The sequence below is a fragment of the Acinonyx jubatus genome, chromosome A1 (genome assembly GCF_027475565.1).
Source record: "Acinonyx jubatus isolate Ajub_Pintada_27869175 chromosome A1, VMU_Ajub_asm_v1.0, whole genome shotgun sequence".
NCBI classification, from domain to species: Eukaryota; Metazoa; Chordata; class Mammalia; order Carnivora; family Felidae; genus Acinonyx; species Acinonyx jubatus.
The window spans coordinates 215,094,448-215,121,037 of NC_069380.1; the positions used below are offsets into that span (position 1 = coordinate 215,094,448).

A 26,590-nucleotide genomic window follows, 5' to 3' on the forward strand; every position below is an offset into this window, starting at 1 on the left:
ATTTCCTGGCATTCTCTTCTTTGCATTGTTTCAAATTATCGTGGGCCATAAGAGATATCTTATGAGATTTGAAAGACAAAAGGGAAATAGTCATTTTTCAAAGGCCATGGGGGTTCTCTCCATTTTTTTAATACCAGAAGACTAAGATTATCATTTAAAAGGTGGAGGGATATAGAGAAAACGTTCATTTAGGAAGACAGCCTAGCACTGACTAGAGAAAGTAGAGACTTGCAAAGATGAGGCAGGTTACTATGTGGTAGCATGATGAAGTCTTCATCAGATGTAAAAGGGAAAAATTCTAAAGCACCTGAAAAGAAGAATGGGTAGAATAATATAGCTACATTAAAGAAAAATAGAAATTCTGGAATTAGGACTGGAATTATTAAACTTTCTGTGCTTGATTCCAGATTTTGTTGAGGTTTTCTAAACTACAGAAATATAATCCATATTTACAGAGTCAATCTCCATGTCGAACTCCAAACATTATAACCTACTCAGAATATTTCTCATTTACCAACAGATATTAATCTTCAGGATTCAGAATTGAGAAAACAGAATTCTCTGGAATTCAATAAAATTCTAGAACCAGGAATCATTCTTGAACTATATCTAATATGTTTGATACTTGTTACTCATAATTACATATCTACATAATTACATAATTACATAAATACATAATTACAGATATCTACTGCATTACTTAAAGCATAAGAAATATTAAGTTTATTATTATATTCAATGGACTGCAGCCCATAACGAGCCCATAATGAGCACTGATGCACTGAGAAATGCCAGCAAATATTATTGGGTAGTATTCAAATAAACATGACCTTCAAATTACCTTGTAAACTGCTGAAGTTAGAGCACAACTGCTCCCAAAACAGGTTATACTTTGGAACATCACTCGTAAGATTTGTATAATGTATACCGTTTATATAGACATATTAATATACATATTTTCTTTGAAAAGTGATTCACCTTTGTACAATAGCTGGGTCCACAAACAAACACTCATAACATAGCGACAACTACAAGCGGGACTCATTGATTAGACCATGACCACTTCTTTCCCGTCTGGTCTTGCTCTGAGTCTCAGAAATGATCAAGGGTCCTGATTTTGATTTGGTATCGGTGGATACCTGTGAATCAGTAATATCTCTGTTGATTGTCAAAAATCTAATTATCATAAGAGAATTACATTTCCCATGTTCCTAAACAATTTTCCTCAGACTATAAGATTCAGAGAAAAACATACATTTCCAAAAACTGCCAAGAAAGAGTTCTCACAAGGAGAGCATTCTACTGGACTTGTTGGGGTCTTTACATCAGTTTCCCCAGATGAAGGAAGAAACACTGGCCCCCTTCTACCTAAATGCAAGACAAAAAGGAAGAGAACTATCTTTCAATCCTCTCTTTTATTTGCCTGCACTGAAGCTTATAGGCATTCTGCCCTTCTTCTTTCTCCTCAACTCTGCTTTGTAGTTTCCTGATCTCTCTAGCTCAAGCAAACAAAATATAATCATTTAACTTATCTAAACTTTCTCTATGGGTGGGGAATATTTGGTAATCCAAACTATTTTTTTTTATCCAAACTAAATCCAATTGTACTTTGTCTTTTCACAAAGTAAAGATTTAAATAAAAAGGTAATGAGATCCTTATTTATACATATACAGACTTTTTTAGTAAAGCCATTTAATGTTGCTATAAAATACAGGTTGCTTTTGGTAGGAATATCAGCTGAAAAAAGTATATGTGAAATTATTTCATACATTGTAAATTAATATATATCCCATTTAGAAGGCACAAAGAAAGGAAAACACACAAACACAGTCCCTTTTTTTCTAGAAAAACAGAGCAAAGAGAATTATTCTGTGGATTTTCAGAAGAGGTAAAATATAAAAAAGGACCTATTCTTGTTGTAGAGATGGGAGGGGTGAAATAATTTAATTTTATATACATTGCATTTGAGATAGTTGGGTGGCATCCAAGAAGGCATGAGTTATATTAGCTAGAAATGTGGAGTCAAATTTAAAATAAAGATTCAAGAAACATAAGCACTTTGATGCAAGAGAGAAATGTCTCATGTCTCAATAAATGCAAAATAAAGATACAACTAAAGGAAACACAGAGTGTGACAGTGAGATTTAGAAAAACTAAAGAATACATTAACACAGAAGATGGCATAGTATTAGCTGGGATAAAAACTGAGCATCAAATATTGAAGAAAAGTTAAAGGGGATGAAAACTGAGGAATTAAGTACAGGTGATACTGTAGGATAAGTTAAAAACAGACGCCAGGTTACCAAGTGTTAAGAAAAGAGCACACTGGAGCTTTAAAGACATTCACTATGGAGGAACTAAGTGGACTCCAAATGCCCACTAAATCTTTCAGATACATCTTATTAGTCACTAATTCTTAGTGTGGCAGTTGGGAAAAGCAGACATGGAATTACATTTGGTAAATGATCACACCATTCATCGTTCTATAATTAAATTCTTATTACCAAAATTATTGATATTAACAAAGAAAAATAAGTCAATATTTATTTCTAAATGACCTTTCCTAGAAATCAACTGAAATTCTGTTCATAATTTTTGTCAGTAAAAAATATCTTCTCTATTAAGAACCAATAAATACATGACAAACTCGTAACAATTCTCTTAAGGAGAAATCAATCATAAAAAAAAATACTTCTAAAACCCAACATCAATCTATCATCACCTTCATATTTTTCTTTCTCCAAGAAAAAAAATCTAAGCAATGGATTTATCTTACTGTAAATCAACGTAAAAATTTCTGCAAGGAAAAATAAAACATATGAGGATTGCCTTGATTCTCAAAAAGCACATGAGAATTGCCTTGAGTCTCAACATCTGCAAAAGGCTAAAAAAAAACAAGAAAAAGCACCGTTAGCTTCTTTCTTTTAAGAATAATCACAAACTATCAGCTACAGTATATGTAAAATGTTTTTACTTTTAATGGCAAAATAATAGAAAATTTTATTTGTTTTTAGTGATATGAACTCATAAAATAATCTGGGACTGGATAAATAATGATAAAATAATAAATTGAAGCTATTTTCCCATGTGGCCACTCAAATCAATGAGAATCGAGGCCTCTCAGCACCTCCATGACTCACTGCTACAGGATGCAATACTATTCAAAAAGCCCAGCCATGCATGTACCAAGCACTGCTCTCAGCAGGAAAGACATTCTTTTAGAACTAGGGACTCAGCAGGATTGTGAGATATAAGCTCTATAACAGACACAATTGCTACAAACATTTCTTTCTTGTCTCTGTAAAACAATATTCATTCTACATTTTATATTGAAGTATTTATCACATATACAATGTGCATATATATGTTATATATACACACGTGTGGTATATGATATACATGTACATATAAAACATGTTCATTTACATATGTAGTTCATCATGACAATATATATACTGATATTCTCCAATGGAACAAGTTAGATGCATAATATTCAGTTAACATATCACCTTTTGTACTATTCCGTAATAATTGGAATTTATAAGCCCCTTCATGGACTCAAACAATCAATCAGTCCATCAATAGGACCCATATATATTGAACACTATAAATTGAGCTCCATGCTAAGGACTCTAGGATTTAAAGAGTAATTGAAGTATGTCTTGTTTTAAACCTGTAGGTGCTCAAAATTTAGTGGGGTAGAGGACAAGTATGTTAACAATTAATATCTAACAATATAGCTTTATATTAGAGTATTATAAAGACCTAAATTTTAACACTTCTGAAAATTCACAAAATGATTTAATACCTCTTCTTACTCCAGGGAAAAAATAAATTTCTGGTATTTTCTAGTAATGAAACCTCAGGAAAACCCTGACTTTTGAAGCCTCAGATTCTTTATCTATGAACAGAACTAATTATATCTATCTTGCAAAATTAAATTTACATTTAAAAACAGAGTATAATAACTGTGACATTTATACCACAGAAAAATGGTCATTGGGCCACTGGTCAGGTATTCTTACAATACCCCTTTGCAGAGGCACTAATAATAATGTCACCATTTTTAAAGTTAAGAAGAGAGAGAGAGAAATAGATCATCTACTACTCTGATCTTATAATGTTCAGTGCTTTATTTATATTTATTTATGTTTCTATTCATTTACTTTTATCTGAATAATATCCTAACATTCTTTCCGTTTTTTGCATTTCTTAAGAAAGTGTTTCATGGATTAATACAGAAGATGAAGGAACAAGATACTCCCTTTCACTGCCCCTAGAAAATGCAAAGAAGGGAGTATGAGCTAAGCTTGGCCACCAATTTGATGCTTCTACATATAACCTCAATTCTTCAAGACAATGCTATAAAACAATGAGATAACTGAATGTTGGTTATGGCTCATATAAAGCAACTGGAACCTTCATTCATTAATGGGGATGTAAAATGATACAATCACTTTAGAAATCAGTTTCTTGCAAAACTAGACACACCCTTACTATACCAATCCAGCAATTGTCCTCCTTGGTATTTGCCAAAATGTGCGGCAAACTAAGGTCCACAAAAAAACCTAAACACAGGTATTTATAGCATTTTTATTCATAATTGCCCAAACCTGGAAGAAACCAAGATGCCCTTTAGTAGGTTAATGGATAAACAGTCTTACATCCAGACAATGAAGTGGTATTCAGTGCTAAAAAGAAATGAACAATCAAGTCATGAAAAGACACGGGAGAATCTTAAATGCATGCTATTAAGTAAAATAACCCAGTTTAAAAAGGCTACATACTGCCTGATTCCAACTGAATGATGTTCTGGAAAAGGAAAAACTATGGAGATAGAAAATACCATTTTACTATTCATTCAATCCCCCCTCCCACCCCTCAATTTCCCTAATGAGTATGAGGTGGCAGATCATTATCATTTGGAGAAATCTGCATGTATAATAATTAATGTTAAGTATCTTTTTATATGCTACTGTCCATTTGCATATCACCCTTGGAAAATGTCTATTCAAGTCTTTTGCACATTTTTTCTAATTAGGTTTTACTTTTTGCTGCTAAGTTGCATAGGGGTATTTTTGCATGTACTAGATATTAACCCCTCATCAGATATAAGACTTGCAAACCTCTCTCATTTAATGGGTTCCCCTTTTACTCTGTTAATAGTGTCTTTGAGGCACAAAAGTTTTAATTTTCATATAATCCAATATATTTATTGTTCTTTTCTTACCTGTGCTTTTGGTGTCATATTCAAGGAATCACTTTCAAGTCCAATGGCATCAGAATTTTCCTATATGTTTTCTTCTAAGAGTTTAGATCTTATACTTAAGTCTTTGATTTTGTGTGTGGGGGGGGCGGTGTAAGGGTCAAACTCTATTATTTTTCATGTGGATATTCAGTTTTCCCAATACCACTGACATGGGGAAGCCAGAGAGAATAGGACCCATTCCCTCTTTCCTTTCTTTCCTTCCTTCCTTCCCTTACTTATTCCCAGTCATCAGTTACCTTTTATAGTTGTTTGAGATATCAGTTTGTAAACTATTTTTTTTATGTTTATACTTAGGAAAAGTCCAATAATACATAAGAATTTGTTCCAGGGTGTCAGAAAAAAGTATATATAAATTATGTTTCTACCATTAATTAGCTTTGAGGCCTTAAGAAAGTAAAACATGTTCTCTAAACCTCAACTCCATTATCTGTCACATTCTATTTGTCAGGTTAGCCTGGCATAACTTTTATAAATATTGCAGAGGATTAGGAGAGAACTAATACATAAAACTAAAAAAGGTTTTACTTTTGATATTGACTAGAAAGTGTCTTAAAATTATGTAATTCAAAAATTAAGATAATTTTCCTCCATATTGATATAAAAATATAAATTTAAATTCCCAGTCAGGTAAAAAAAAAGTTTTAAAAGTAATCTCCAGGAAAGCTAATTGTATTTAATATACATTTGTATATATGAGTATGTATCTTGAGGAAATCGTAATACATACTAAATAGCTACTTGTTTCACTTAATAGGTTCAATCAACAGATAAAGTCTGTTGTTTTACCTTTGCCACTGGATCCTTCTATAACATGTGTACAAGTTTGAGTGGGATAAGATGACACTTGATCGAATATCGAAGATTCTAAACTGCATGGTCAAGAGCAATTTCATTCTAGGAAGTCAATGTGTCAACTTTCTAATGAAATGCATTCTTTAAAAAAAAAAGCATATTTACTAGGCAAATTTGGGACCAAACTAATGGAATCAAAATGGAGTTGGCATTAAGATTTATTTGAGAACACAGTATAAAAGAGCAGACCGAAAAGAATCTGTAAACCAATATGAAAAGGAAAAGGAAGAGGAAAAGGAAAAAGAAAATGTTTATCATTTGTTTATTACTCTGTGAATCAAAGGAATGAGTGGTTCACATTACACTACAGAAAAGATGAGTCTCAATATGAACTAAAAGATGGGACACAGAAAATGTCACTGGTCATCTAAATACGGTGATAGAGACAGGTTATAAACTATCTTTCATATATACCCTTTTACAATGTTCCTTAGTAATGAATGACATAAGCCTATCTCCCAACATCTTTTAGCAGAAGAGATAAACAGCTCATTTTTAGAAGTAGGGCCACAGTGAATATAGGTATAGGTATATTTGTATTAAATATTTAATCATTGAATTTACTTTACAAAAGAACATTGGTAAATTTATTTCTTTACTTGGGGGGGGAGGAGATTACATCTGTATTACATATATTAAAATAATCTCCTCCCCCGCCAAGTAAAGATGTATTAAACAGCATAGCATATAACTGAACATTTAAACATTTTTTACCAGAGGTTACTGTTCATTATCATTATCAATTCTATGACTAAATATAACTAAGACAATGAGATGAATAAATGCATAACAATGTATTAATTATAAATATTTCCCATCAGTCCCAACATATCTAACATGCTAAAAGCCTGCTTCTAAATTTCTTTCATGCATTTTACATCACTTAAATATTAATGTGCAATCAGGTAAGACTTTCTTTAAAATGGAGTCTACCTGAAAATACAGGGAAAACTGATTATTATAAAGATTTTGGTAATGTAAGGGATTAAACACATACCTGACCATCAAAGGGAACAGCTGCTTTGAAAACAGAAATATCAGCTTGAATCATTTAATGACAGTAAATATATTAAAAAGAATCAAATATATTTTATTTTCTGTTCCTTTTGATTAGAAATTGTAGGTTATGTTCCCTGTCATGTCTTTAAGGAAGCTACTATAATGCGTTGTTTAAAAAATTTTTTTAATGTGTATTTATTTCTGAGAGAGAGAGACAGAGAGACAGAGGGACAGTGAGACAAAGCGCAAGCAGAGGAGGGGCAGAGAAGGAGACACAGAATCTGAAGCAGGCTCCAGGCTCCCAGCTGTCAGCACAGAGCCTGACATGAGGCTCAAACTCAAGAGAGATCATGACCTGAGCCGAAGTCAGCCTCTCACCCAACTGAGCCACTCAGGAGCCCTTAACCTGTTGCTTTAAATTTCAGTGTGTGAAGGGAAATCCTGCTCTAAAATTGTCAGTCTGTGTTTTTAATCAGCCTATGTGCTAAAACAATAAACTGGATTACTTTCCTTCTGCATACTACTCAGATACTGTATCAATTCAGGTGTCAAAATATGTATCATTCAGAGATCATCCAGGGGAACAAAACCATTAGGCGATATATATTATGATTTATTGCAAAGGAAAAAATTGCCTTATGTGATTGTTAGAACTGGCTGTGGATGTCTGACATTGTAGGTAATGTCAGGAAAGGTAAACTGGGAGTCCCTGGCATCAGGTAAAGCTGCAGTCCACAGGCACATTTTTTTTCTCTTTAGCAGTTCTGCATAAATTAGATTGCTGAAGTTTGTCATGGACTTTAATCCCAGGACATGGTAAGAGATCCCTAAGGACTCTTCTGTATTCCAGGCATAACTTTCTTCATCTCCACTTTATGGTAATGACACAATTTCCCTTCGATAATCAATGAAAAAAAATCATCCCATTTAGTACAATAACTTTTAATTTTTAAAAGAATTTTTTTATTGATTTTTGAGACAGAGAGAGCACAGCATGAGCAGGGGAGGGGCAGAGAGAGGGAGACACAGAATCCAAAGCAGGCTCCAGGCTCTGAGCTGTCAGCACAGAGCCTGACGCGGGGCTCGAACTCACGGACTGTGAGATCATGACCTGAGCTAAAGTTGGACGCTTAACTGACTGAGCCACCCTGGCGCCACCCCCCCCCCTTTTTTTTTAAAGAACAGGCTGGGTCTGTGTGGTTGTAAGTCTGAACTTATTTTTTAATTTTCATATATTTTTGACAGAGAGAGCGTAGGAGGGGGAGGGGCTGAGAGAAAGAGGGACAGAGGATCTCAAGGGGGCCTCTGTGCTGAGAGCAGGGAGACCTATGCAGGGTTTGAACTCATGAACTGCGAGATCATAACCTGGGCTGAGGTCGGACATCCAACCAACAGAGCCACCCAGGTGCCCCAATAACATTTTTTATTGACTGTTGAGTTAGAGGCATGAGAAATCCAATTGGCCGAGTGATAGTTAAATTTCAACTTAAGTGGAATCATTATTGTCTCTCATGTAAGAAGCATTTCTCCCTCTGACACTTCTAGACCGACAGAGCCTAACGGAGGAATGACAAGTAAATATTTTGCCAGTGGATCATAAGTGGGGCTTCTTCCATTTCCACATACTGATTCCTGGATCTGCAATTCTTGGCAATGGGAATAACAACACTATATCCCGGAGACTGATGTGGAGCATAGACAGCTTCCTGGAAATCACTTCCCAGTCCTACAAGGCACTGCCACCCAGCTGGTGCTGTGACTGTCTTCAAAGGGCCATTCTATTCTTCTATCTAGTCAAGCGCTTCAGGATCATGGGAAACATGATAAGACAGGTGAATTCCATGAGCATGAGCCCACTGTCATACTTCATTTATTGCAAAATGACTTATTTGATCAGGAGAAATGCTATGTGGGATACCATGAAGGCAGATTAGGCACTGTATAAATCTACAAGTGTATGTTTTTGCATTCAGGGAAGGAAAATACATATCCAGAGTAACTTATTCCAGGAACTACAAAGGGGTACCCCTGCTATGATAAAAACACTACAATGTAAGTAACCAACCACCAGGTAGCTGGTTGACCACCAGCTGGGAATGAGGGTCATACTGGGAATGAAGGTCATATTGTAGTCTTAATGTTGTTCTTTGGTGCTGGTAGATTAGTAATTCAGCAGTGGCTAGTGCAAGGTTGGACTTGTTCAGAATGAGTCATCCTACACACTTGCTTGTTAAAACCCTCCCTTGCTAGGGTCACACTTTGGTGACAATTCACATGGCACACACTTATCTTCACATTGATTTCTATTCATAAAGAACTATCCAAATACACCCTCCCCAGAGCTTCTTGATACCAATCTCCCACTAATGTGTCTTCCCAGTCCCTGGCCATCCAGCCAAACCACTGGTCACAACCCATACAGACCACTTCTTCTGACTACTTATACTTCCAGGCTAAATGAACAGCCAGATTTACCATTTGAAGTTTTGCTTACTGAGAGGATTTTATCTCTGTCCTTCAGAGCTATCCTAGAAAGGAGCCATGGTGCTCCAGTTGTCTACTTTGGGTGGTGCCTGTATGTTTTGCAGAAGCATTTATAAGCCAGGCTAAAGCTTTCCCTTTCTCAGTCCACTAGTTATAATGGAATCCCCATGAGTTCACAGATAAAGATTAGGAGAGAGAAAGTAATGTAGGAGTGAGGGCCATAAAAATTTGTGTCCCTATCTTATTCTTAAGCTGACCATGAAAGCAAGAGGCTGATCTCATATCACTTTTATTTGATAATGGAGTGCTGCTGGGAACACTCAACATTATGGTCGAGTCAAATGACACCCAGTTGATAATGAGCAGCTAAAGTTTGGTGAGTAATGGCCCATGGGTAAGCCTTCAGCCCTTACTAAGTTCCAGTAGCAAGCCCAAGCTGTTTCTCAAAAGGAGAAGCACTCTTAGCGCTCCTAAGAGTCAGCACAGTGATTCACCTACAGGGACCTTCCAAGGGTTCCGAACAGTATGACTATCTCTCATTGGTAGTTTAAATAGCACTGGATCTGGTGGATCATGAGGCTCAAGTCGGAAAGTATCTTATACAACATTCTAGACCTGTTGTGAAGCCTTCTCTTGTTTGGAGTCCTACTTAAAAATAGAAGTTTGGGGGCTTCTTGGACCAAATTAACACCAAAATGAGAAATATGTTGCCTCTAAAACTCAAATAATCCCACTGGACATTGTACCTTGTTTTGTTTAGAAGCAGACAGATGTGACAATTTATCTTTTACCTTAGAAAGTATATTCATACCACTAGAGCATTAGAAATTCCCCTGAGGTATAAGGCTCTTCTGTTTTTAGATTATCTAACCTCTGACATGCAAATTTCCTATCGGTATGTCTAGTATAGTTGTTATTCTTGCACCTGAGGTATAATCAGCATAAGTTCATCAATGTAATGAATCAATATGATATCCTATGGAAGGGAAAGATGATCAAGTTCTCTGAAGACTAAATTATGCCATGAAGCCATGGAGTTGATATACCTGTGAGGTAGTACAGTGAAGGAGGATTAGTGGCCGTGCCAAGTGAAAGAAATGAACAAACAATGGTAACACTGACAAAAACATTTGACTGATTATAGATGCATACCAGGTACCAAGGTATCTGCTGATGTGATAAAGTGATAAAACTTCATCTGAAATAGCAGTTGCAATTGGAGTCACCAACCAATTAATTTTAGGAGTATGGTCATCGTCCACATCTACTTTCTTCACAAGCCAAACAGGCAACTGAATGGCATATGGAGGGAGTCCCAACCCCTGCATCTTCTAAGTCCTCAGTGGTGCCTCTAACCTCTGCAATCACTCCAGGAATGTCACCTTGCCTTTGGTTTAATATTTCTGTCAGTTGAGGTGTTGTAGTGGCTCCTATTTGGTCTTTTGTAATATAAAAGTCCTCACTCCACAGGTCAGGGTACCAATGTGGATATTTTGATAGTTGCTGAACATGTTTTTCTCCCCAATTATACATTTTAGAACTGGAAAAATAAAGACAGAATGGGTTCAGAGTTCCACTGGGCCCACTGTGAGACAGACTTAAGTTAAATTGATCACCTAACTTCCAAAAATCATTACAGGGACTCATGGGCTCCAACAGATGTTTTGATTTCTAGGAATTATTACCAGTTCACAGCCAATGTCTAGCAATCTCAGAGGATTATGATTATTTCTCTCTCCCTATTGCACAGTCACACTAACTTTGTATAGTGCCTACGGAAAAGTCAGAGATACATTAGCAGTACTAATTGAGAGTTTAGCAGGGTTCTTGTTCAAGGGGACCCAGACTCTTTTTCCTTCAAAGGGTTCTATATCTTGTAAATTGCCTCCAGTTTGAGAACTAATGTAAGAGCCATGACTCTGTTTAGGCAATTAAAATAAGAATTCTGCTCATTCAATCTTGAACTCCTTAGCTTACACAGATCAAATAAATATTTGATAGACTGTCCTATTTCTCTTCTGGGGATATTATGATTAACTAGTCAATGCATTGCCTCAGTTGTCCATTATGGTAAACCCACCTTCCTTGTCTTTGGTGATTAAATGTCACCAGTTTGTCCTTTTGCTCCAGGATCCAATTACATCCAGTGAATTTAGGGATTCTAGTTCAAGGGTAGCAATTCTTACTGTAACTTCTGACCTACAAAGAAGAGTGAAACCCCAGAGCTCCTCAAGTATGGTGGGGCTTCCCTCACAGTGTGGTGAAAGGTATGTCCTCTGGATCTCACTGGGGTAGATGAAAAATTCTTATAAGGTAATTATACTCTAATAATCCAACCTCCCTAAGCTTTGCTATTTTTCTCTATAGGCTAGGAAATTTCTGGTATTTCAATATACTTATTTTGGGTCCATGTTTCAGGAAACCACGCAAACGGCTTACAGCCTTTCCTAAATCTTCAAGCTAGAACATTGAATCTGGAATCTGTTTAGTGGGCACAAATCAATAAGTTCATCTTGACCCAAGTTTATATTCCTTCTACTATGATCCGAAACCCTTTTGATCATTTTCCATACATATTCCTCAGATTTCTTTTAGGATAAATTAGGGAAAAATATGTAATTCTGTTGGTGTACTGAAGAATTCTCTGTGGGTCAAGCTTTGTTTTTTACCCTTTGTGGCCATATGGGGCATGTTATTGGTCTAGAAACAAGAAAGGTAATGGAGGTAGGACCTAAAGAGGATGAGCAGTTCCATGCATGGCAACTAATTCAGTGGAGACCACTTATTTAGGCAAAGAAGTGCTAAACTTCATAGTCAGCTATTTCTTTTTTTTTAAGTGCTTATTTATTTTTGAGAGACAGAGAGCACAAGTGGGCGGACGGCAGAGAAAGGGAGAGACACAGAATCTGAAGCAGACTCCAGGCTCTGAGCGGTCAGTGCAGAGTCCCACGCAGTGCTGGAACCCATGAACTGTGAGATTGTGACCTGAGCTGAAGTTGGACCCTTGACCGACTGACCACCCAGATGCCCCCAGAAGAGTTAATTCTACAGGCAAAGAAGAGTTGGTAGAATCTAAGTGTCAAAGTCCCTAGATATATCAACATCTATCTATATGTTCCCATTCCCATTTTCAGGATGCCATTTTTACACCCTCCCCATACATGTCATAGCTTTAACAGAAATTTTACTAATTTGGAACTCAATTTGAGTTGTAATTTAACCACTCACAAAAAATGACTTTCAGAAAGTTTGGCCCTGAGTCTCCAGGGCATAGACTTTATTTGGGAGCAGATATAGAAGACTTAAGATCATTTATGTGGAACTTAAACTGGTAATCTGAAGCTGTGAGATTGTCCCATCCTTTCCTCATTATTTTTACAGCTCAGTTATGAGCAACTAGCAAATCCCATAAGCTATTAGTTTGAATGTTCTATTTAGTGAACAGAATCTCAACAACTATATGGATATTTTTAAAGAACATACAATGAGGGATACTGGGTGACTAAGTTGGTTAAGCACCCATGTCTTGACCATGAGATCAAGACCTATGTCAGGCTTAGTGCTGACAGTATGGAGCCTACTGGGATTCTCTTTCTCCCTTTTTCTCTCTGCCCCTTTCCCTCACTCATGCGCACAGGAGTACACAGTCTCTCAGAATAAATAAATAGATAAGCATTAAAAAAATAATATATGATGTATTTTTCTCATGGATATTGCCATATCATGTTGTGAAACACCAGTGCTCTCTTCACTCTTGAAAATAAAGTCTTTAGTGGCTTTGTATGTAATCTGACTAGAGAACAAATTTTAGAAGACACAGAACCAATCCAAAAGTCACATTCTTAAAATTCTTTTCTCTAGAACCACTTTTGGTAACAAAGTCAGTAACAGAGAATGTTCAGAGAAAGAGAACCAGCGGAAGATATATATTAAGGGAATCTTATAAATACCTGGTTAACACAATTGTGTGTCCTAGCTATACAAGTATGAAGTCCCTAGGGCAAGGCATATAGAAACGCTAGCTAGAATTCTTAGGTTGGAACTAAAGCTGCTATCAAGAGGCAGAAGTTATGCCTCTTCAAAGAAGTCTCAGCTCTGCTAACAAGGGCTTTCAACTGATTGAATCAGGTCCACATTATCAAGGATTAAGTTTCCTTTAAAGTCAGCTAATATGATTTAGTCACATCTACAAACTACCTTAACACATTATAATACCAAACACATATTTGTGTTTGATTGAAAAACTGGAAACTATAGTTTAGTTATACTGACACAAAAGGTGACCAAAACTATTACATTTTAGTATTTCTATCTAGAAAATGTAATAAATATTAAACATAAACTAGAGAAGAGAATTTATCTACTTGGCATACTTACCTCTTTCTTCTATTTTTGAAACATTCTTTGGGTACTTACAACTTTAAGAGTTAGAATACACTATTGTATCAGACCTGTCTTGTGTATCACCTGAAATTCTCTTAGCCCACATTTGATCTTAACTATGCTGTGGTAACTAATCTTGCAGATAGACACTGGCAGAACCTTGCTTCAATGCCATCATGTGATTTTAGATTTCTATGCCACACCTTCTGTAACACTGTGGAATCTGAATTTATAGCAACACACTGGGTTCTTGAACATTTAAAAATCCAACTTTATAAGGAAATTGTGCTCCATACTAAGACCCCTGACCAATGAGGAAAATGAACCAATAGAGATATGCTTCCCTCTATCTATAATGTTAATAATTTTTAGGTATTCTCATACAACTCCCCAAATGATCTCAGCAGAATCATGCCCCAGTTAACTAAAGAAGAAATGAGGTCAATAGCTTTTTTGTTTATTTTATTTCTCTATTTTCTTACTCTTCCCCAGCTTACTTGTCTTCTTCCTCAGATAATTTTTTGCATTAAAATATATGCACTCAAGTTCTATGTCAAGCTCTGTGTTGTTGAAGAAATCAAAACTAATGCACCTGGTACCAAGGGTGGCCCTAGAAAGACCTTCAGAATGGTATTTTAGAATAGGACCTCTCTCTCTCTCTCTCTCTCTCTCTCTCTCTCTCTCTCTCTCTCTCTCTCTCTCCCTCTTTAAGTGACGATAAGGACTCAATTGTTGCTAGTATGTACAGTGATAAAACCTTTGGACTATAGGCGAATTATTGATATTTTCTCATGAGGGACAACATGGAACATGGATATATGTGGGAGCAGTGGCATCTGAATGGAATCTAGCTGTAATTAGGCTAGGAGAAATAATGAAACTACAGCTCAAGTGCAGCACATGGTGATTTCATACATACAGCTGATGGTTATTTCCCACACTGAACTGCATAATTGAGATAGAAATAGCAGCAGGCAAAACACTCACACTGGTTCTGTGACCTGTGGAGTTTTGGCCATTATTTTAGAAAGAGCCAAGTCTGAAAATACCTGCTCCACACCACTTGTAACTAAAACACAGAATTCTTAATAATACATGAGTCAAGAAAATCCATAAAATAAGTAAGAAAAAAAGACAATAATCAAAACATGTACCTGAACCTAAAAGCTCAGACGGAAGTTGATAGTTAAATCTCTATATAAGAAAAGTGATGTCAGAAGTTATATGATTTATTCTTCACATCGAGACTTTATGGGAAAGCCAAATCAAACTAACACAAAATGTATTAGGAACAAAATAATAAAAGGCAACACAAAATTAATGGACTGGTATCATTACAATGGAGAAAATCAACAAAGGAAAATGTTTTTTTAATAACATCCCAGGAAAGATTAATAAAGAAATAAGTGAGAAAATACAAATCATATAGTCACATAGCAGGATAAAATGCTATATTCTAGAGAACAGAGATGCATTAAAAAATAACTTGGTATGTAAGGAGAGCTTTACCCTAATACATATAAAATTGGATCAAATAAAAAACAAATTCCTCAATAGCATAACTAAATAAGACTGAAGATTATAGATTTAGTCTGATTCACACTAATTAATCTATTGTTAAAGATCATCCCAACCCCAAAACAACCTGCACAAATTTATAGCTTCATTGGCAAAACATGTGAAACATTTAATGAATAACAAATTTACATTAATTCTTAATAGGAATAGAGAAAACATTTCCTGATCTTTCACGAGGCCAGGGTAACCAACCTCAGTACAAAACCCTAATGAGGACAATACAAGAAGGGAATGTTATTTCCTGAACATAGATGCACACATGTAAAACATATATGAAAATCAAATCCAATAATATATAAAAAGATAAATCAAAGCCAAATTATTTTCATACCAAACATATCTATGTAGAACAATATTAAAACTCAATCAATGTAACAGTGATAGAAGCAGAAAAATCTTAAGTCAACATATCATCCAGATACATTAATAGTAAGGATGGTGAAGAACCAAAGACAACAAATTTTAAAAGAAGCCACAGTAAAGCTACTCATACAAAAGAAACCCAAATATCTGACTGCTCAGTGGAAACAATGGTGGTCAAAAGGCAGGGTCACAGTGAGTAAAGAACCAAACAAGAATCTTAAAAATGATGAAACTATCTTTCAAACATTGAAAGCAACGGGATTCTAGTTTCAACACTGACATGAAAAAGTTTGGAAGTCTTCAATACCATCCTTACCACAAGGAAGATTTCCAAACTAAGAATCAATAAATTTTCTTGGATCCATCAGAGAAAAGAGATCACAGACCAAACTGACACTTTGAAATCTGGAGAGACTGGCAAATTCACAACATCACAGAGAAAGCTTACCTGGAGTCGAAGTTCCTGGGGTCATAAGCTGGTAGAAACATATAAAAGGTAATTTTGACAAATTGCTGGAGAATGTGTGTGAAACACAGTGAGTGTGAATCTCCTAGAGTTTTTGGTCTTAGGAGAACCCCATTATTTTTGTGGGGTTTACCTCTAAGAACCCCACTAGTTCCTCAAAAATAAAGGTATATTAAAAAGAAACCTCACCTCATATCTCTGGCAGGAAGAGAGGAAAGTAACCATTCTGAAGTATGCTGAGAGTGTTCTCCTTAGCAAATGCCTTCTTCCAGTGAAAAAGACATTTCACTTGGTGGAAGGGCATTTCCTTGACTCCAGCTCCTTCTAGCCTTCCTTTTTAACCTGTGGGAACAGAGAGAATAAGGAAACACTTTTAAAGGTTGCAGTCCAGAAACAGAGGCTCACTTAGATGCTGAAACCAAATCATTTTTCTCTCCAACTCTTTACCCCTGCATCCAAGGCTCAAGTATGCGAACAGAGGATTACAGCTGAAAGAGCAACAAAGCTCAACCTTTTTTTAAGAGGAAGGATCACACACACACACACACACACACACACACACACACACACACACACACACGTGTATATATAGTACACCTGAAACTAATGTTTACTGTATGTTAACTAACTGGAATTTAAATAAAAATTAAAAACATAATAAATACTCTTTAAATAGGGGGCGGGGGAAGGTGGGCTTAGGGAAAACAAGAGACACCTGAGAAGACAAAAAACAAGAACACCTGAGAATCATGAGGCCTCTTCCATTTAATGCTACAGTAAATCTTAAAAACTGCCCAATGTTAACCCTATGACATAAAATCTCACATGAAAGACTTATTTACATCAGTTCCTATTATGCAATGTTATAAGTTGAATTGTATAGCTAAAAAGATATGTTGAATTTCTAACTGTGGTACTTGAGTATGACCTCCTTTGTAAATAGGGTCTTTGTGGGTATAATTATGTTAATCTGAGGTCATACTAGATTATGGTGGGTCAATCCTAATCCAACGCTTGGTATCTTTACAAGAAGAGGAAAAGTTGAACACAGACACACTTGGAGATAATGCCACGTGACAGTGGAGGAAGACACTGGAGAGATGCATCTACAAACCAAAAAATGCCAATGGTTTCTAGTAACAATAAGAAGCTAGAAAAATGCATGGAAGAATAACAACCTTCAGAGAGAGAATGGGACCTTCCAACAACTTTATTTTGGACTTCTAGGTTACTAAACTATGAAAGAATAAATAAATTTCTGTTTAACATCACTCAGATTGTGGTGTTTTGTTAATGGCAGACCTAGAATATTAATAAAGATCTTGATAATGAGAGTGAGGTGCTGCTGTAAAAAATACTTAAAATTTTTGAATTTAGAACCAGGTAATGAGTCTCAAAGTGTTTTGAGGTTCATGATAGAAACTTATTCTAAAGTTTGTATGGAAAGGCAAAAGACACTGAACAGTCACCATGACAATGACAAAAAAAAAAACAACAAATTTGGAGGACTGACACCATCTAATATCAAGATTTACTGCAAAACAACAATAACGAAGATGCTGTGGTATTGGCAAAAACAAAACAAAACAAAACACCAGCTATATGAATGGAAAATAACCATTTTCTAGAGTGCCTACAAATAAATTCATACAGATACAGTCTACCAGTTTTTGGCCAAAGCACAAAGACAATTCAATGGAAAAAAACAGTCTATTCATCAAACTGTTAGGAAAAAAACTGGACATGCAAATGCAAAACAGTTAATCTTGACAAGGAATTCACAAATCTCACAAAAATTAACTCAAAATGGATCACAGACCTAAATGCAAAATGCAAAATTGACCAAACTTCTGGAACAAAACATAGGAGAAAACCTAATTGCTCTTAGGTTTCCCAGTGAGTTTTGATCATCATGATTTATTTAAAATAAAAAAAAACCTGGACTTTAGTAATTTAAAATCTTTCACTCTGTGAAAAACACTATCAACAGAATGAAAAGCAAACCACACATAGGAGAAAATTTGAAAAAAATATATCTGATAAGTGATTTGTATCCAAAACATGTAAGGACTTTTAAACTCACCGCGAAAAGAGTAAAAGTCTAATTAAAAAAAAATGGGCAAAAGATCCGAACAAAGAACATATACAAACAAAACAGTACTCAAAGTAATTTATCAGTAGGGAATTGCAAAATAAAACGAGATGTTGTTGTATATCTATTAGAATATCTGCAATACTAAAAAGAAAACTCAGTAAATCTGACACCACCAAATGCTGGCAAAGATATCAAATGGCATGAACACTGTGAGAATGCAAAACTGCAGAATCTTTAGCCATTTTAGAAGACAACTCGGCAGTTTCTTATGAAAATAGTCTTACAATGCAATCGGCAATTATGCTTCTAGGTATTTACCCAAGTGAATTGCAAATTTATTTCTACAAAAACAACGCACATAAATGTTTCTAGCAGATTCATTCAAAGCAACTAAGATGTCCTTCAACATATAATGGATAAATAAAAATACAGCATATCCATACAGCAGGATATTTTTAATGGTAAAAGGAAATGAGCTATCAACTCATGGAAAGACTTGGAAAAATCTTCTAAGTAAAATAAGCCAGTTTTAAAAGGCTACATACTGTATGTTTCCAATTAAATGTCATTTGGAAAAGGAAAATTAGTGCAAGAGTAAAAAGTTCAGTGGCTGCCAGTGGTTTGAGGGTTAAAAAGGAAGGTCTCAACAGAAAGCACAGGGGATTTTGATGGTGGTGAACTATTATTATTATTTAATGGTGCCTATATGGCATTACGGATACGTCAAACACAGCATAAAGAAAGAAACTTAATGGACAAGAATTTTCTAAAAAAATAATTTAGGAACTTGAAAGATATGAGGAAAAATAGACTTTGACCAGTGAATCTACCTGTATGACAAATGTCTGAAAAAGAAAAAGGTGCTGATATAACTAATTTTGGAAATGAATGGAGTTTTGAGGACTAAAGACAAAAAAAACTACCCATCAATATGGCATTCTGGTTGCTTCCCATGGAGTAGGGGCTAATATTTCTGATACTACTACACATGTATGCTGATAACTGAATAATTAGGAGCTCAGTTTCTTTCTGTTATGCTGGGAATTTACAGATAAGCAAGGAGAGATGCTAGAATGATCCAGGTGGTGGATGATGATTTAGAGTTGCAGACAGTGGTATAAACTCATGTTTAGCAGTGCCAGAGTAGGAAAACCTTAACTGTAATTAATGAATTGCTAAAGATTCAGGGTGGACAAGTCTGAGAGTTAAGAACTCCAGAAGGATCCAGTCATAGGTGGTCACACACTTTCCTGAGATTAATTTCCAAAGGCTCAACCATATTCCCAGGGAAAATATCGGCGAAATGTCGCCACTTGATTACTAAGGATTTTGAAGTATATCAGAGTACTCTGTTCTTACACAAGCCTGCTCTCAGGAGAAACTAGTTAACCAGAACTCTAAGCTGCTGGGGTATTATCAGAGCCTAATTTACCTTGGAGAAAGGAAATAATTGAGACTAGTCACCTGTGGTCTTCCACATAAAAGGGAACCACCTAACTTCAGCCCATGCTAGCCATCATGTATAACCTAAGGTGGAAAAAAATTAAAAACACTTATAAAGTTCACAGTCCAGAGGCACAGGCTCACTGAAAAAGTGAGCCCTAATCACAGGACTACAGAATGCTTCCCCTCCCACCATGCCTCACTGCAAATTCCCAAAGGCTTACTTAAAGCAGTTCCTTTTACATGGTGCATCAGGTCTGGTTATCAAGAAAAAAATACAAATATTACTAAAAGGCAAAAAATTCAACTTGAAGACACAGAGCAAGCATCAGAACCAACGTGGCAGGATGTTAGGTTATCGGACAGGCTACTTAAAGCAGCTATGATTTATGTGCTAAGGGCTCTAAAAGGGACAGCACTGAAAGAACAGATGGACAATGTAAGCAGAGTGATGGAAATGCTAAAAATAAAAAAAAAGGCACAAAGATATGCTAGAGATCAAAAACATTATAACAGAAATAAAGAATGCCTTCGATAGGTTTTTTTGTTTTTTGTTTTTTGTTTGTTGGTTTTTCTTCACTAGACTGAACACAGCTCTGGAAAGAATCTCTGACCTGGAGAATATATCAATAGAATCCTTCAGTACCAAAAAGTAAAGAGAACATAATGAAAAATAAAAACTGAACACAGTATCCAAGGATTGTGTGGCAACAACAAATGTAGCATTTGTACAGTGGGGAGACCAAAAACAGAAGAAAGAGAGAAAATGAAGAGAAGTATTTTCAAAAAAACAGTGACTGAGAATATCTCCAAACTAATGTCACACACCAAACCACAGATCCACCAAGCTCAGAGAATACCAAACAGGATAAATTCAAAACAAACAAAGAAAAAAAAACTACACATAGGAGCATCATTTTCAAATTTCAAAATATCAAAGATAAAAAAAAATCCTGAAGGAAAACTAGAGGGGGGAAAAAGCACCTTACTTACAGAGGAAAAAGAGTTGTATCTATTTCTCCCCAAAACCATGAAAGCAAGAAGAGAGTGAAGTGAAATATTTAATGTGCTGAAAGAAAAAGAACTCCAACCCAGAATTCTGCAGTGTGTAAAATTACCATCTAAAGTAAAGAAAAAGACTATTAGACAAACAAAAATTGAAGGAAATCTTGTCAGTGGACCTGCCTTACAAAAAATGTTAGAAGTTCTTTAGAGAGAAGGAAAATAATAGTTTGGAACTAAGATCTACATGAAGAAAAGAAGGGCATCAAAAAATTTAAGTACAGGTAAAATAAAAACTTTTCATACTCTTTATCTGAATTGATCTAATAGCAGTTTGTTCAAAATATAGCAACATTTGGCCCTCAAAAGAGAAATCTGGGTTGGAGATATATATTGCATATTTTCCAGCATGTATTTTAAATTGTTAAAAATAATACCAACAAAATATTTGTATGTACATATATATACATACATATACAAACACATGCTTATTTATAAGTGAAATGAATCACAAAAGTAATGAAAGTGATGGGAGGAAGGAATTAGAACGTTTTGTTATTATAAGGTACACTCTGTGTGAAGTAATAGAGTGCAATTTAAAAGTGCACTTGGATTAGCTGTAAATGTATATTGAAAATTCTAGGGGAGCCATTAAAGAAAAGTTTAAGAATATATAACTGATATCGTGAAAAAGGAAAGAATATAGCATCATATGAAAACACTCATTCTAAAGCACAATAAATAGAAAAAAGGTGAGATAAAAAACTAGGAAGAAAGAATAATGGCAACAAATAGAAAACAGTAACAAATATGGTTGATATTAAACCCTAACAAATGTGGTTGATATTAAACCCATCAATACTCACATGAATACTCACTTTTAGCGTCAATGTCTTAATATATCAATTAAAAGAGACTGTCAAAATGAATCAGAAAACATGACCCAATTCTATGTATTTCTACAAGGAACCTACTTTAAATATAAAAACACATAAAGGTTAAAAGTAAATACATGAAGAAAGTATGCCCTACTCATGATAATCAAAAGAAGTAGCAGTGCCTATGCTACTTTCAGGCAGAGCACACTTCAAGAATGTTATCACGAATAAAATATAATAGAATACCTGTAATCCTTCAGTAAAACATTCAATAAAATATCCACTACAGTACTGTTTGTGAATTGTAAGCCCGTAAATTGAACACTTTATATAAAAACTATTTATATATTTATATATAAAAATATTTATGTATGTGAATGTACATATATATATATTTGTATGTGTAAATTGTACTTTTCTAGAACATGAGTAGTAAAATGAGCACCTTGTTAAATCTCATAACAGAAGAAAAGTAGTCTTTTTAATATTCAATTCATATCTTGTGTAGTACCTGATTTTAACTCATCTAATCATGCATTACTTTAAAAATAGTAATTAGGGTTTTTTTAATAGCAAGAGGACATCTTTTTAAGTTTACTTATTTATTTTGAGAAAGTGAGAGTGAGAGAGCATGAGTAGGTGAGGGGCAGAGAGAAAGGCAGGTAGAGAGGATCCCAAGCAGGCTCCGCACTGTCAGCGCAGAACCAATGCAGGGCTCGAACCCACAAACAGTAAGATCAGACCTGAGGCGAAATCAAAACTCCAATGCTTAACCAACTAAGCCACCCAGGCTCCCCATGATTATTTTTTATAATAATCAGTAACTCATAAAAGTAGTTCCTAAAAGTTTACCAGTATTATATAAACTATAAGATGATTTGAGAAAGCAGGTTAGAGCAGAGGGGAAATGAGATTAGGAAAATGAAAACGCAAAAAATATGCGGAATAAGAAGAAAAGAAAATTAAAGAAAAAAATAGTTACTTTGTGGAATGAAATTACATTGTGATACTTTGAAAGTTCTTTTCTATATCAAGTAAAGAAGTGATAGATTCATAATTTCTGAACCTTTACCTTCCAGAGAATCTGAAAGGTTTGTTGTTGTTGTTGTTGTTGTTGTTTGTTTTGGTTTGGTTTTTTTACAATTTTAAAGGTTAAAATTGTGTTTCTTTCATAAGGGAGACTTGTTTATTACAATTAAAAATACTACCATAAGATGAGTAAAACCTTTTCTCCTCCAGGAGGAGAGAATTGGGCTTGAAAGAGGAGAGTAAGTCAATTGAATTGTCTTCAAGTATTTATGGGGAAGAGGACCTGGAGGTGGTTAACTTGCTGACATAAGGAAAAATACAAAGTAATCTGGCTATGCGGCATGGACTTCCAAGTAGTCTCCCTTCCCCTTTTTCAGGCTGAATATGTAACTCTCTAATTTGTAAACTTGCTGAAATATAGTAAAGAAAATAAGGAAATATAGTAAAGAAAAAAAAACCCATGTCTATTTCTTATCATTTTCTTATTGTAATCTAATCATTTCCACACCCATTATTTTACTGCAACAGCTCTCCCGGTTTACCTGCATTTACTAGGACTCTTTCTTGATGGGCATTTTGTTTTTCATGTAATGTTAACATCTTCTATTTTTGTTGCAAGGCTGCACTTTGGCTGTTTTTTTTTTTGTACCTCTATTTCTCAAACCAAATTAATGTATTTCTTTTTCTCTTTGTATATTTTAGTAGACGCTCAAGATTTATTTTTCTTTTTCCAAAGGGGGGAAAAAACCCAAGCAAACATAATTTAAACTTCCATCTTAGGCAGCAATCATATGTCCCTATATTCAACTATGCAGCCACGTTCTTCAAACCCTTGATGAAAGTTGTATCTATTTTTTATCACTCACTAATTACTTCACTATAATTGGGACTGCCTCCTCCTACTCCCCCAAAATATATTTTGCTCAGATCAATGGTGACTCATGTGACAGTGAATCCTACAGCGGTTTGTACTCCTGGCCACTCTGTTCTTGAAACCTTCACCTTTCTTGGATTCTTTGAGTTCACTCTCTTTTCTTACGTCACTGACTACCTCTCTCTAGTGCCCTCTTTTTTTTCTTATCCTTTTTGGGTTCCATCAAATCTTGTGTGTAGAACATGATTCTCCTTATGTCATTTTTTTCCACAATAAACAACAGTATGTCAGTGAATTCAATTATCACTTTTATCAGATTTATTTTACTTTAATGTTTCCAGCAAACTCTGTCATCTGAGCTTTATACCTATGTATCTCTATTTTTCTATGGCACCTTCCTTTGAAGTCTCAATTCACCTTAAAACTAACAAGTTTGAAATAAAACTCTTTAACTCCCCTTTCCATGTTTTTGTACTCTTGTGGGGGTCCCCTATCTTGATACATGGCATCATCATAAATATTTAAACTTGAGAACCCAGGAACCAAATTCAACATTTCCCTGTCTCTTCCATTTTTATTCAAGCTATCAACATTTCTTGGTCATTTATATCCATTGAATCTATTAGCTTTTCTTCCTCTCCTATCTGGCAATTTCCAGCTACCATAAATCTTGGTATGAAATATTGCACCTATGTAGTGGGATAAATCAGTCTATCCCAGTATATACAAGGTTGGCCCAAACTAAGCTATTTCCTCTGTCAAATAGAATCCACTCATCAAAATTCAGGTCTGGTCACACTGCCCTCTGCTTAAAATATCTTAGTATCTTTTTGTCCTTAGATAAAAAGCAAAATGTATTAAAATAGAAAACAAGATTAGGTATTCTAATCCTCCCTACCTATCTAACTTCATGTAAACATATTCCCATCTTGACCTTGGTGCCCCAGATATACTACATTGATTTTATTATTACCTTGTATACTTCATGTTCATTCTAGCACAGGGCTTTTCCAAAACACTCGTCTCTCAGACTAGCAATTTCTCATTCATTCCTCCATTTACCATGTTACTTCTGTTTTGTCAATTTTATTTTATTGTTTAAACTTTATTTATTTATTTTGAGAGAGAATGAATCCACGAGTGGGGGAGGGGCAGAGAAAGAGAGAAAGAGAGAATCCCAAGAAGGTTGCACACTGTCAGCCCAGAGCCTGATGTGGGCTCAAGAACCATGAGATCATGACCTGAGCCAAAATGAAGAGTTGGACACTTAGCCAACTGAGCTACCCAGGCACCCCTTCTGTCTTAAATCTCACCTCCATTATTTCATTAGGTGATCTTTTGCTGACCTAACTATAATTTGCTTCATAATGCAGTTCATAACACCAAGGGTCTTTCTATTTAGCACTTTATAAATGACTTTTAATTTTCTATTTATTTGTGTGATTCTTTGATTAATATACATTCCTTACTAGATCTTATGCTATGTTTTATCAGCAACTGTCTTTTCTTTTTTCTTTCATTTTTCCCAGTATCTAGAAATAACCTGAAAGGTGAAAGGTGTCCATAAATATTTGTAAAATATATTAAATGAAGAGACAGATAAATAAAATAAGGTCCATGTAGTCACTAAATTTCTTATAATTCACATAGACAGTAAAACCTTGGTTAGTTTGCAAGCAAAATTCTTTCTGGAAATATGCTTGTAATCGAAAGCACTTGTATATCAAAGCACATTTCCCCATAAGAAATGGAAACTCAAATAATTTGTTCCACAACCTGAAAATATTCATGTAAAAATGATTAGAACTTTGTAATATAATATAAAATAATAAAGAAAATACAAACTATAAAGAAAAACAAACTAACTTGCACTTGACTTTGAAACACTTCATGACTGGTGTGAGGGAGACAAGAGAGAGGAGGGTTACTGTGCAGGACAACTTTCATGATCACTAACAGAATCACTGCATTCTATTAATCAATGGAATCTCTTTCTTTTCATGCAACATTAACAAGGAACTTATCCAATCACACTTGCTTTTGCCTCCTTTTGAGGATTTCATGGAGATGTGACATTGCATTGTGGTTTAACAGATTCATTGCTCGCACTGCTACAGCCTTATCCGGGTGGTGTTTTTCTGCAAAATTTTGTGCTGTTTCCAACATTTTACACATCTCCCTAATCTCATTTGAAGTGAGGGATTCCGCACCTTTTTCTCCTCCTCCTCTGCAGATGAGATCTCTTCCATAACCTCTTGCTGTCGCTCATGATGCAACAGTTGGATGCCAGTTGTGGGCACCTTCCAACGTTCTGAAAATCACTGATTTCTGCTAAATAGTGCAGCCTGAGACTGAGCATCCGAGCATGGGAGATGATCACCCACAATCCCACAGGGAGAGAGAGAGAAGCAGCATTGGCTTAGTTGTGATCATGTGACATTCAGCATCACGTGCTACTTGTATTGCAAGACATCACTCGTTTATCAAGTTAAAATTTATTACATGTTTGCTCCTCTTGAGGAACACTCACAGAACAAGTTACTCACAATCCAAGGTTTTACTGCTACATGATATTCAGACATAAGCATTTTCATTACATTTGTATGCAGTGTGAAGTGGCTTTGCATTTTGGAAAATAAAACTTTTGTCAGAAATTCCTATTTCTCAATAATATTTAGTCCTGAGCACTACCCATGCCAACTCTATAGGAATCTTGGGGACATAAAGTTGGAAGCTCTGTGTTTGTAGTTAGATCTCCAGATAATAAAATAATATTCTAGATTTGTCCAGAACTACTACTCCTTCATGAAACCACATACTGAGTGTAGGAAAGTATTTCTTCCACACTAATTTTTATCTAGTGGTTCACTCAGA

At 35.3% G+C, this 26,590-nt stretch overlaps 1 pseudogene; it reads right to left on the reverse strand.

Moving 5' to 3' along the window:
- LOC128315948 (transmembrane protein 179B-like) overlaps positions 1-10,933 on the reverse strand; it is a 43,730-nt pseudogene extending 32,797 nt beyond the window's left edge.
- Positions 10,934-26,590: the final 15,657 nt, after the last annotated feature.